The 13,006-nt window shown below is 41.7% G+C and overlaps 1 protein-coding gene across 1 annotated transcript in view; it reads right to left on the reverse strand.

The window, feature by feature from the left end:
* The window catches only part of PDE4D (phosphodiesterase 4D), a 1,077,829-nt gene that overhangs the window by 891,334 nt on the left and 173,489 nt on the right, over positions 1–13,006 (reverse strand). The gene's annotated exons all lie outside the window — the stretch shown is intronic.

The following is a 13,006-nucleotide window of genomic DNA, read 5'->3' on the forward strand; positions in this document are numbered from 1 at the left end:
GTCCATTGCCACTCATCAGCTATAACTGTAAACCAAACTGGCTAAATAAGATATGTGTCTAGACTATGAACAAAAACAACATCTCCTAAAGGTCTGGCAAAGGCCACAAGAATACATATCCAAGAAGTCAGAGGTCACAACCCTGGGTGTAGACAAACTGGGCCAGTATCATGCTGAATTTGTTGACACATTCTACAGCACTTTACCTTCCTCTCAACATCTTTGTTGATCCCTGGCTACCAGAGATGACTACAGGCTATGGCCTTCATTTGTCCAATGACCTTCATGAAGAGCTTCCAAAACCTGAGATTGCAGTGATTTCAGAACACTCACTCACATTCCCCATAAGATGCAACCATGATTCACGCTGACATACCATGAATTATGTAACCTGGGGATCCTTGTGATCCAGTACTGTATATTGTAGTGCCATTACCATCACAAGAGAAAGCACATCATTCTTAGCAGTTTCTTTGTTGAAGTCTGTGCTAGCGATGGATAACTTATCCATCAAATTGAGATAGAATACTTTGTCCAAAGTTTCTTTGGGTTGATGGGAGTTTGGGCATGGCAGGCCATCAGCATTGCTGTGCTGAGTCCTTTTACAGGATGTACGACTACAGGAATGAGCTGAAAGTAGTAATGTCCATGACTGCATACAAGCAGCAGCTAATGACAAAATTTCATGTTTCAGTCCAAAAATGGAAAATGTCTACTATTCAGATAGGTACAGAACTTCTGAATTCTGAAGAACTTCTGAATTCTGAAGATTAGAGTGCATAGTTGTTCTCCTTCTCAGTGCCATTAGGAAAAAGGTGGGAAATAACTATACCCATTCCATACAGTGAAGCATCACAAGCCAATTGCAATGGTACCAAAGCATCAAAGTGCATAAGAACTTTGGCTGATGTCAACAGTTTCTTTGCTTCCTTAAATGTGCGCACACTCTCTTTAATTCATTTCTGTTTTTCATTGCTTTTAAGAGCTTACATAAAGGTGCCCATACCATCACCAAATTAGGCAGATAAGTTAAGCAGTCCTAAGCATGAATGTAACTGTGACACATTCTCTGGTGGTGGCACTTGAAGAACCACCTTCTCTTTCTCCAGTGATTTACTTAAGCCTGTGGCATCAATTACACATCCAAGGTTACTAATCTCCCAAACCTCTCTATGCTGATAATGAAAATTGTATGCAGTGTTGTCGTAGCCATGTTGGCCCAGGATATTGGAGAGCTCTGTGTAGCTTGAAAACTTGTCTCTCATCAACAGATGTTGGTGAAATAAAAGGTAATACCTCATCCACCTTGTCTTGATAATTAAAGTTCACAGCCTGGTACCACCCAACCACTGCCTAGCAACAAAGAAAAACGTGCATTGGGTGAAATACAGGTCCTATTGAAATTAGGGTTACCAAATGTCCCGATTTTGTAGGGACTAGCCCTAAAGTAACTGCATCTACTCTACAAAAACTAAATTAACTGAGCTATAACTTTTAATGACAAAGAATAAAAAAAAAGTTCCAAGCATGGGTAGAGTCCCTGTACCTAGTTACTGACCAGAACAATCTATGGGAAGTTGAACATGCAACTCCCCTTAAAATCTTGGTCCAACTGTTTAGATACATGGGAGGGAAGGGGGTCTTGTGGATGGTTCCAAAATGGTTGGAACATTGCAAAAGGGTACATGCAGTTCTCCCAGGAGAGTATAATTAAAATGTTTGGTTTATCAGTTCATTGATATAACTGAAGTAGTTATAATTCTTGGTTTGATGCAGTTAATGCATTTTCTGCCAAGATTGCAAGAGGGTCATCACTTATCTTTGAATGTTGCATGTAACATACTCACAAAATGATTTTCCAGCCTGCAAGGGTTTGCAGAAATGTACATTTATGATTTCTTGTTGTAAACTAGTCCTCCTTATTAATTGCTAGGATAGTTAATTTAAAAAGATAATTTTAATCGCAGCATTTCATTATTATCCCCCAAGTTTTAGAGGTTATACAGTATAACAAACAAACACCAAGCTTAAATTTAGGCATCCAAGGAACATTTCAGCAGAAATGTTGTTTTTAAAAATGGCAGACAGTTTTATTATAAGAGAAAATACTCCATGATCTGTTGTGTATTGTGGCAAGGCACCTTCTCAGTCTCCCCAGCCTCTGCTGCTTTTAGCTCTGGTGAGACAGGCTTGGGTAATGCGGTCCCCCCTTGGGACACAGGAGAAGTCTACTCCCCATATCTCCACTAGTCCTTTTTAGAGTATTTTTACTCTCTTGTGGAAGAGAGTACTGCCTCTCCTCCTGGTGAAGCTCGCTGTCTTGCTGCTCCTACACTCCTGGCAGCAGAGCTCCTTCTCCCTCTGCTCCCCTCCCAGGGAAGGGTTTAAAAAGGTCTCAGGCAGCCCTAAGTTGGAGTCAGCTGATACTAATTAGGCTCAGGTAGCTCCCCCTCAGCTGATTCTAATTGCTAACTTGGCAACCCTTTCTCAGCTGAACCTGATTGACCTGTAGTTGCTTCCCAGTTGATAAGGAGGAGGGACTTTTAACCCTCTGGGACTGATTCCTACCTCTCCCTTGCAGCTGTCTGTCCTGAGTTTATCACAGTATGCACACATTTTAATAAACTATATTTTACTCATTTTTGTTATCCTTGTATTCCTATTGCTGAAAAATGACTATACATTCAAAATGAATTTTTTTACACTATTAGCATATTATGTGGAAAGAGTATATTGGAACAAAATCATTGATTTGTTTAATGTAGGAAAATTTTCCACAAAATCACTCAATTTTTTAACCATTAGTTAATTTAGCAGTTTGCACTTGTTAGTAAACAAAAATAATTTACTTTTTATGTATGGAGTCTATTTTCTAATCAAAATCTAGTGTTGTGTGACCTAGAGTCTAGTTGGAACCCTACAGTTATGCTCAGAAGAAATAAAAAACATTCTTAAAAAGGACAGTTAAATAAGCTTCTCTCACCCCAGATCACAATTTTATTTGTTTTACAAGCTGTTTTCTCCATAACTATATCCAAATGTATGTCTGTCTCAAATACATTTTCAATGAAAAGTTCACCAAAATAATGAAGTGTCTATAAATAACAGCCAGGGGTTCTTCCAGCAGACTATTACTTAGAAGAGCCATAATTAAATACAGAGCAAAACTGAATCTATGCACCTTGGAGATGTATAATGAAACACTTCCACCCAAAATTGAGTACACAGAGTTATTTTGGGGCATTGTCAAAACAAGTGAAGGAAAAGAGTGTTGTAGAGATCAGTCTGTATTCTCTTTGAGCATACTGACAAGAAATGGATGTTTCTCAGAGGCACTATTGCCATACACACATTCATACAAGTTTCCTCCTACTATACGTTTATGTTCTGCAAGCATTTTATTGTATCCAATTTATTCAATCCCAATCCTACTAAAACACTCATGCAGGTGACTTCTGTGACTACGCAAAGACTCACTGAAGTCACAGAGCTCCTTGCAAGGTTGGAGCCTTAATGCTGAAGTTCTCTATATTAATCTACATTTAGCCACTAGCTAATTGCGCCAGATGACGTCACCATTGTTGGTTTTCTTGCCTGCTGCTGTATTTCTCATAATTGGATGGGAAATATTGCACAAAGAATACACAACTAATGTATGTAAGTTACTTTACATTAGGTGGAAGAGAGGTATACATGCCATTGTTGATTCTTTAAGGAAATGCTCCTTTAATTGGTTACCAGCTTCTTGAGATAAATGCCTACCTGATGAAGCTCTACTGGATTTCAAATTATTAAGTGATGAATGGTGTCGTGTGTAAGGCACCAGACTGGGAATCATGAGATCTGACAGAGACTTACTGTGTGATCTTAAGCAACTCACCTAGACCAACATTTTCACAAGTGGGTGCTTGAAGTTAGGGACCTAAATCCATATTTAGGCTTCTGAACAAGTGACCTGATTTTAAAAAGTGCTGAGCACTCAGTAGCTCCCACGGACTTTAATGTGAGCAGCTGATAGCTTAGTTTAGATATTTTCAGGATCCAACCATTTATGTAGATGCCTAAATATGAACTTAGGATCATAACTTTAAGCACTGACTTTTGAAAGATGGGTCCTAATTTCTCTGTGCCTCAAGTTCCCCATTTGTAATATGGAATAATAAACACATCTGTAGCTCCATCAGTATTTTGATAATAAATGTATTAATATTTGTGAGGTCCTAAAGCTGCTACTGTGATGGGGACCACGAAAATACTGAGAGGATTTTTTTACCCAGCCAGTCCATCATGAGTTCCTTTCAGTTTCACACAGTCTGGTTCTATAGGTGCTCTTCATAGTTTCTGAGACATTTGGTAAAATTGCCCAGCTTGTCTGGTGTCACTTTCTGCATCTTTCTGACATCAAAATAGGATTATGGCAGGAAAATGAAGGTTTGGCAGGATAGCATCAAGAACACCATCAATCGTCATGAGACACCATAAATAACTGATCTTGTGGGTTAGAAGCCTCTATGACTGCCAACCCTTGTGTTGTTATGAAGATTGAACTTCGTTCTTGTGAAAGTTAAAGATGAATAGCACTAGCAATAGCACAAGTGTTATACAGTGAACATTTCCCCCAAGCCTCTCCACCAATACACTTCAGTACTGACCTGCTGTATATCATCTCTTCTAGTGCTATGCCTCTCCTGGGCAAAACTTGCTAGTCATGAGAAAATTGCCCCAAATGGTGTGTTTGTTTTATGATGTAGACCCAATAGACTCCAGGGGTTAAGCTGATACCATTAAAGATATTTTCTACTTATAAAATATCTCTAGAAGTGAAAAGGTGGTCCATTATTCACTGCATTACTTCATCTCAAAAGAAGGCTTGTTTATTTTATGTTCTAACAGTTCATATGGCTGCGTAGCATTTTAAAAAACAGACCTTATGTTTAACAACTAACAATTTAATTATTGTTCTATAAAATGTCAATAGTTAAAAGATAGAAATTTACTGCAATCTGTGTATTTTGCATAAATCAAATACATAAATCTGCCATTATTTAATACCTTATTATATCATATTGTTTTTGTGATTTTGCCTAATCAATCATTCAGACCCTAAATCCAGGGAGACAAATGAAGTAAGGCAGATGATTTACAGGATACCAAATGAAGCCAAATTTTTAAAATGCTTACTTGGATGGGCCATTTTCCCATTCCTTTGTTACAAGAAAATCAAATTTGTTTCTCTGGTTCCTTTGAGGGCAAAGTAAGCACTATTCAAATTGATGAAGCTCATGTGTGTGCCTTTTGCTCAAATTAATTCATTAAAAAATAACACATTGTGAAATGCAATTCTGCTCTGAAAAGTGACTGTAAAAAAGGCACCCTGGGGGTCCATGTTCATTGTGTTTCAATGATTCCAACAGTTTCCAAGTAAAAATATGATTTTTTTTTAAGTGGCAGTACTACTGCAGACTCAGCCTGGTACCTGAAAATCAAGATGTATTCTTTCTGGTTCTTGCATGGCCACCGATAATAAAGATTTTTCTGTTAGAACTTATTTAGCTATTTTCTTGTTGATATTCAGGCAGAATACAATCTTTCTTAATTTAGATTTAGCAAAGATAAATAAAGTAGTATACAATTACATTTTCAAGAACAGATGTGATGATGAAATACACACAGGAAGCAATCAGTTGAATAATATAGTGCCTTTAAAAAAAAGTTAGAGATGGAGCCAATTCATAACATTTGGATTTTGGGCCAGATATTAATCTCAGACAATCCAGATTTCATTTTCCTGCCACAGCTGCCAAAATACTTATGTATTCCTATGTCACAAAATCATCTTGGTACCTGGTGTTCTGTGCCTCAGTTTCCCCCTTTTCAGCTCCAGACATTTCAGTCTCCTGCTCTTGGATGGGCTGATTCCAGTGCTTCCAAATGACTTAAGACCTCCAGCCAAATCATAAAATCTGCCCCCCATTTTGGGGTTAAACAAACTTCAACAGAGCAGTCTTTCCAACTCTTCACTTTGGCTCAGTTTTGGTTACCAGGCTTCCTCATGTCCTTTTTGCCCTCCTCCTCAATCAACCTCATATAAACTAGTCCAATTGATTCCTTCCTTAGGGCTTCCAATGTCCTTTGTATCTGGGTTTCAGGTCCTGGTTCCAAATTGGCTCCCCCATTTTCTCTAAGAAGGAAACATCTGCTAGTTCCTCTCCAGACCCAGGATGTCCCCTCAGCCTTTTCTGACTGTTTCCCAGGCCTTCCTGCTACCCACAAGCCTCTCTCCCTCTGACTGAGCAAACTCCCTCTTACAGGAAGCACACACTGCCTACTGCCATCTGATGCTTGGCCCCTGGCCCAACCACCAAGACAAGCCCAAACCCATCACCAGGGAGGTGGATAACCACACAGAAATGGGACTGGGTCCAATTCCCTCAAGAGGCCGAACCATCCTGTGAAATCCCACTCTCTACCAATTTAGGGCCTGAACATGCAAACACTACCAAGCACAGTGCTTACTACTTTGAGTAGCCCCACTGAAGGAGGACAGGACAAAGTCTGAGAGTATCACAGACTGCCTGTCTTGAAGGGAAGTATCCTTAGCTAGTCACTAAAACTAGGCATTATTGTCACCCCTGCACCCTGAAGAGCACTCTGGGAGCATATGAAAGGCCAAATGAAAAGCACAGATGCAGTCTGAAGCAGTGACAGCAGTACTTTTGTTGCCAAGGAGAAATCAGTCTATGCTATAGGCTCTGTGAAAGATGGGTACTTTCCCAGCACGGTGACTGAAGTTATTGACCAGGCCAACAACATTTTGAAATGCAGAGGCATGACAAACTTTTATTATTTTTTTTTTTTTTGCATAGAAAGCATGCAGCTTTGTTGTTAGTTATGCCCTCACTGGCTTGATTGAAGGGTGTCCCAAGGAGACATCTGCAGCATAGAAAGTGTCATAGGGAATTTTGCCCTGCTGATCATGATTTTGTCCAAAATGCTTTACAGTCTACAGCTAACACAGCTATAGCATGCTATAACCTATAGCTTGCATCTGCTACGTAGGCAGTAGCCCACACCTCCTCAGATGGTAATTTTACAAGTTTGAATGAACTGGTTAGAAAAGCAAAATGAGTTTGGTGCAGCTTCAGTGTTGTCCATAAGTTTCTGGAGAACAGGCTGAAGATAAATAGCTTCATTCAGGTTTTTCTACTCAAACTCAGAGGGAGGAGGATGGGTACGATTCATTAGTGTGGAGAGATATTATTATAATAATGCTAAGGGTCTTCATGACACAGTTTAGACAGGTCAGTGCACGTGTGTGTGCGTGCACGCACACACTCACAACCCATGCAATTAGAACCCAGTTTGTGGCGTGTGCGCCCTCATTGGGAGGACATTCAGAACCACATCCAAAGAGCACTGTGGAGATTGGGCTCTGCAGGCAGAGTGACAATACTCTGAGGGCCTTTGATTGGCCAAACACACTATTTAACCATGGAGGGTGCCCCAGGAAGTTGTCTGGGGCACCAGGAAGACCCAGCTCTTACAGTGGGCCAAAACATCTGGCTGGCAGTAAAACGTCTTTGTATAAACAGGCCATCCCACAAACTAGACTACCAGTTCCTTGCACCATTCTGGATTTGTCAGCAAATCAACTCCACCACCTCAAATTGCAGCTCCCTTGATTCCTTAGTAAGGGAAAATCATGTAAAACCAGTTTGATTTCCTGGTTTGGTGGATAGGGGGAGTGCAGTGACCATAATATATCTTTATACAAAGGCTTTTGACACAGTCCCACATGACATTCTGATAAGTAAGCTGGAGAAATGCGGGCTCGGTGGAACTACTATTAAGTGGATACAGAATTGGTTAAACAACCACAAAAAAAGAGTAACAATTAATGGAATGATGTGAGATTGGAGGGAGGTCTCAATTAGGGTTCCACTGGGATCTGTTCCGGGTCCGGTGTTATTTAACATCTCTGTTAATTACCTATTAGAGAGAGACTTTGGAGGATAGAGCTAAAAGAGGGATCTTGATTAACTGGAGAACTAGGCTATAGACAAGAAAATGAAATTTAAGAAAAAGACAAATATAAAGTGCAACACTTAGGTAAGAAAAACCAAATGCACAAATACAGAATGGAGGAAAACTGGCTTGGAAGCAGCACTGTTGAGAAGGATCTAGGAGTTGTGGTGGATCACAACTTAACATGAGTCAGCAATGCGATGCTGTTGCAAAAAAAGAAAATGCAATTTTAGGTTGCATTAGCAGAGGCACAGCATGCAAATCACAGGAGGTGATAGTACTGCTCTACTTGGCACTGCTGGAGTACTGTGGTGCCAGTTTTGGGCACCAATGTATAGAAAGCATCTAGAGAAACTGGAAAGGATCCAGAGGAAAGCAACAAAGATGATCAAAGGGATGGAATGCACGCCATATCAGCACAGGCTGAAGGAACTTGATATGTTTCGTTTGGAAAAGAGGAGATTAAGGAGGGATATGATAATGGTCTTCAAATACTTAAATGGCTGCCATATAAAAGATGGAGAAAAGTTGTTCTTTTTTGCCACATAGGGCAGGACAAGAGGCAATGGGTTCAAAACTACAGGATACCAAATTTAGATTAAACTTCACGAAAACAACTTCCTAACTGTAAGAACAATAGGACAATGGAACAGACTGTCTAGAGAGATTCTGGGTTCTTCTACTGGAAGTTTTCTAAAGGAGGCTGAATAGCCAGCTGTCGTGGATGGTTTAGACACAACAAATCCTGCACCTTGGCAGGGGGTTAGACTAGATGTCCCTTGTGGTCCCTTCTAACCCTATGATTCTACATCCTATTTTCCATATATCCTTCCTAAAACCTTAGATGGAGGACTCTTTTCATGATCAGTCCCAACAGCCACTGCCACCACTGCAGATCCATGGGTGTGAGGAATATATCATCCATGGTATCCTCAACTCTAAACTGCAGAGCGGGTGACTATGTTACCTCATTGATTGGGAGGGCTATGGTCCTGAAGACCGCTCCTGGGAACCTGCTGCCCCCTTGTCCATGCCCTGAGCTGATAAAAAGGATTCAACAAGGCCATCCAGACAAACCAGGCCCAGCACTAACCCAGATTAAAGGACATCCCTGAAGTGTGGATGGTAACATAAAGAGTCACAGGATTAGAACTAGGGTTTGTGGAGCCTGAGATAGCTGAAATTCCCACCACCATGAGGGGATGCAGGACCATCTCCTTGGACCACTGTGAAGATTAGTCACTGTAGGAAATACTGCTCAGGATCCAGCACCCTGTAGCCTTCTGACTGGCCAAGCACTCTTATTTAACTCTGGAGGGTGCCTCAGGAAGTTGCATGGGCAATCAGACTTAGCCTGCTACGACTCCATACCACACCTGATCTCCAATCTCTCACCTCTGACTGACTCTGGAATTAGAATTAATTAAAAATGAGTACTTCAAAACATCTGTCACTCAGAGTCAGTGCCCCTACTAATCTCTATAACAGAACACAGACTTGTCATACTTCTCATACAGCTAAAACTCACTGAAATCTTGTGCATAGGTTACAGTTGTGATGGGTTCCCCCTGGGGTGCCACTTGGAACTGGGATACCACTGAGCCAGCCTGTCCTACCAGCCTGGGTTCCCCTTACTCTGTGCTGCTGTGACATGCTCCCAAGACCCCTTCCAGCACACAGCGAGCTGCAGCTGTATTCACACACATGCTGAGATCAGCTCTGTATGGGAGAGCTCAGCTAAGAAATTGCCTGCACACAAGTCCATACCCTCTCTGGAGTTTAAACCCAATATTGTATTGTCTTGTGCTGCACAGAGAACTATACAGAGCAAGGTCATAAAATTCGCCCTCTCCCTCAATGTGGAGACAGATATGCAATGTGGAGAGAGATATACTTTCTGCCCGAAGTATGAGTTCCACACTGGTTTTACCAGGGCCGGTGCAAGGAAGTTTTGCCTAGGGCGTGAAACTTCCACCTTGCGCCTCCCCCCAGACCTGCAGCAGCTCCCCACCCCCAAGCCCGGGGAGCCCTGTGGTACCTCCCCACTCTAGCTCACCTCTGCTCTGTGTCCTCTCTGAGCACGCTGTCCTGCTCTAATTCTCCTCCCAGGCTTGTGGTGCCAAACAGCTGATTGGCGCCGCAAGCCTAGGAGGTAGGAGAAGCGAACCAGCGACTGTGCGGTGGAACCCCCAGGCTGCTGGTGGTGCACTGACTCAGGGGAACCCCTGGGCTGCTGACTGCTGGCGGTTGCCTGCTGACTCAGTGAAACCTCTCGGCTGCCGACGGCCCGCTGACTCAGGGGAACCCCTGGGCTGCTGGCGGTGGTGCACTGACCCAGGGGAATCCCTGGGCTGCTGGTGGCAGCTCAGACTCCCTCTCCCTCCCAGGGCAGCAGCCACTCAAACACTTAAAAAAAAATTGGAGGGCGCTGCTTTTTAGTGCCCCCAAATCCTGGTGCCCTAGGCAACTGCCTAGTCCGCCTAAATGGTAGCACCGGCCCTGAGTTTTACAGACAAAACAAAACAAGTTTATTAATTACAAAGAATAGATTTTAAGTGATTATAAGTGATATCAAACAGATCAAAGCAGATTACCTTAGTAAATAAACTAAAAACACTCAAACTGGGTGTAACTCACTAGAGGGGGAGGATATAAATTAGCAAATTCTCATCCTGAGTGATGAACAGGCTGGCAGATTCTTAAGGCACAAGCTGCCTTGGGTTTCCCAGGTTTTCACCCACAGGCTAAAAATCCTTCTAGCCTGGAACCATCACTTCCCACAGTTCAGTCTTTGTTCCTCCCGTGTTTCCAAGTGTGTTGTTGTAGGGAGAGTGAGGGCCCTCTGCCCCAACTGATGTCATTTTTCCTCTTTTATTTCTTCTCCCCACTTGCTTGAAAGCTCTTTTGCTGTGACCTGGGTCAAACAGTTCCCATTGTGTAGTGCTATCTCTGAGGTTTCTAGTGTACACAGTTGCTGTGCTTGTGTGCATTACCTCAATAAGCCATTAACATTGTCTGGCCTTTTTACTACTTGAAAAGGTGCATGTGGGTATTTTCAACCTCATGACATGTTTCAGTAACATAGACATAGCCAAACTTCATAACTTCACATACAATGCTATCATATACAATTCAACTAGATATGATTGGCTAGCAGATCAAGACTTTTAGAATGACACCTCACAAGGCATAATTTGTATAAGGCATATCCTAGTTACATGGCAGCGGTGAATATTGGGGTGTCCGGGTGTCACAACAGTATATTAAGATTAATGGTCCTCTCCTCCCCTCCCCCTCCATCATCCCTCTTATTCTTCATAACCAAGTTTCTCTTTCAACAGATACCTGACTGCTGTCATATAGAAATACCAGGATCAAGACCTTTTAGTGATTATGGACTGGATTATAGATTAAACTGATTGTTTGAAGACCAGAGATTTCCCCACCATTACCATTTTTCCTCTTCTGGTGTCACTACAGGAAGGAGTTATTTGCATACCCCAACTATGCATTTCTATACCTTAACTTGTTTTGATTTCTTGTAAGTATAACCTTAACCATAAATTTCTTGAGTCTATAAATGCTTCGTTTGGGGCTAATTACAATCTTCATGTAATGTAGTTTACCCTATATTACAGATACATACTCACCACCTTAGTTCCATTTTAATATAATTTATAACTCCAAGACAAAACCTATGTGTCTCTGTGAGTCAACAGCAAATTTATACTGTCATTTGAAATAAATTTTTACACACACACACACACACACACACACACACACACACACACACACACACACACACACACACACACACACACACACACACACACACACACACTTACTTCCTGGCAGCAGCAGCTGAGAACCCTTCCCAGACTGTCAACTATGCTTTCTCCAAGAAAAGCTCAACAATATGGATCATACAAGTTTACACTTCATGGTTGGTTGGGTTTTAGGTTCTGTTACAATGATTTTAGACAGATAGAAATACCATTGCTAGGGGTCTGCTATGTTTGAAATATTTGATTACATGTACTATTCCTTAAACCTCAATATATGACCTATGTACAATAAAATCATAGAAGATTAGGTCTGAAAGAGACCTCAGGAGGTCATCGAGTCCATCCCCTGCTCAAAGCAGGACCAACACCAACTAAATCATCCCAGTCAGGGTTTTGTCAAGCCGGGCCTTAAAAACCTCTATGGATGGAGATTTCACCACCTCCCTAGGTAACCCATTCCAGTGCTTCAACACCCTCCTAGTGAAATAGTGATTCTTAATATTAAACCTAGACCTTCCCCACTGCAACTTGAGACCATTCCTCCTTGTTCTGTCATCTGCCACCACTGAGAACAGCCTAGCTCCATCCTCTTTGGAACCTCCCTTCAGGTAGTTGAAAGCTGCTATCAAATCCCCCCTCACTTTTCTCTTCTGCAGACTAAATAAGCCCAGTTCCCTCCTCATAAATCATGTGCCCCAGCCCCCTAATCATTTTTGTTGCCCTCTGTTGGGCTCTCTCCAATTTGTCTACATCCTTTCTGTAGTGGGGGCCCCAAAACTGGATGCAATACCAGGGCCACCCAGAAGATTCAGGGGGCCCTTCCATAAAAGAAAGTTGCAATACTATAGAATACTATATTCTAATGGGGGCCCCTGCAGGGCCCGGGGCAAATTGCCCCACTTGGTCCCACCAGGCAGCCCTGAGAAAAATAAACATTTAAAAACCTTCTGTATCTCAGCACAAACCCAGTTTTGAGAAAACTTATTTTCAAGTCACCTTTACAAGGTATCACTGGTTCTCAGCATCAGCTAGTGCTAAAAGGCACTAAAGCTCATTAAAAAGAGTTGGACAAATTTTCTGTCAAAACTTTTTTTGGATCAAAAACAAAGGGTTTTTAAAAAGCAGAAAAAATCATGGACAATGTCTGCTTTCCTTCAAAATTTGTTGTGGGTGTTTTAATTGAAAAGCGGAAATTA

This window comes from Gopherus flavomarginatus, chromosome 3 (genome assembly GCF_025201925.1).
Source record: "Gopherus flavomarginatus isolate rGopFla2 chromosome 3, rGopFla2.mat.asm, whole genome shotgun sequence".
Classification (NCBI taxonomy): Eukaryota; Metazoa; Chordata; order Testudines; family Testudinidae; genus Gopherus; species Gopherus flavomarginatus.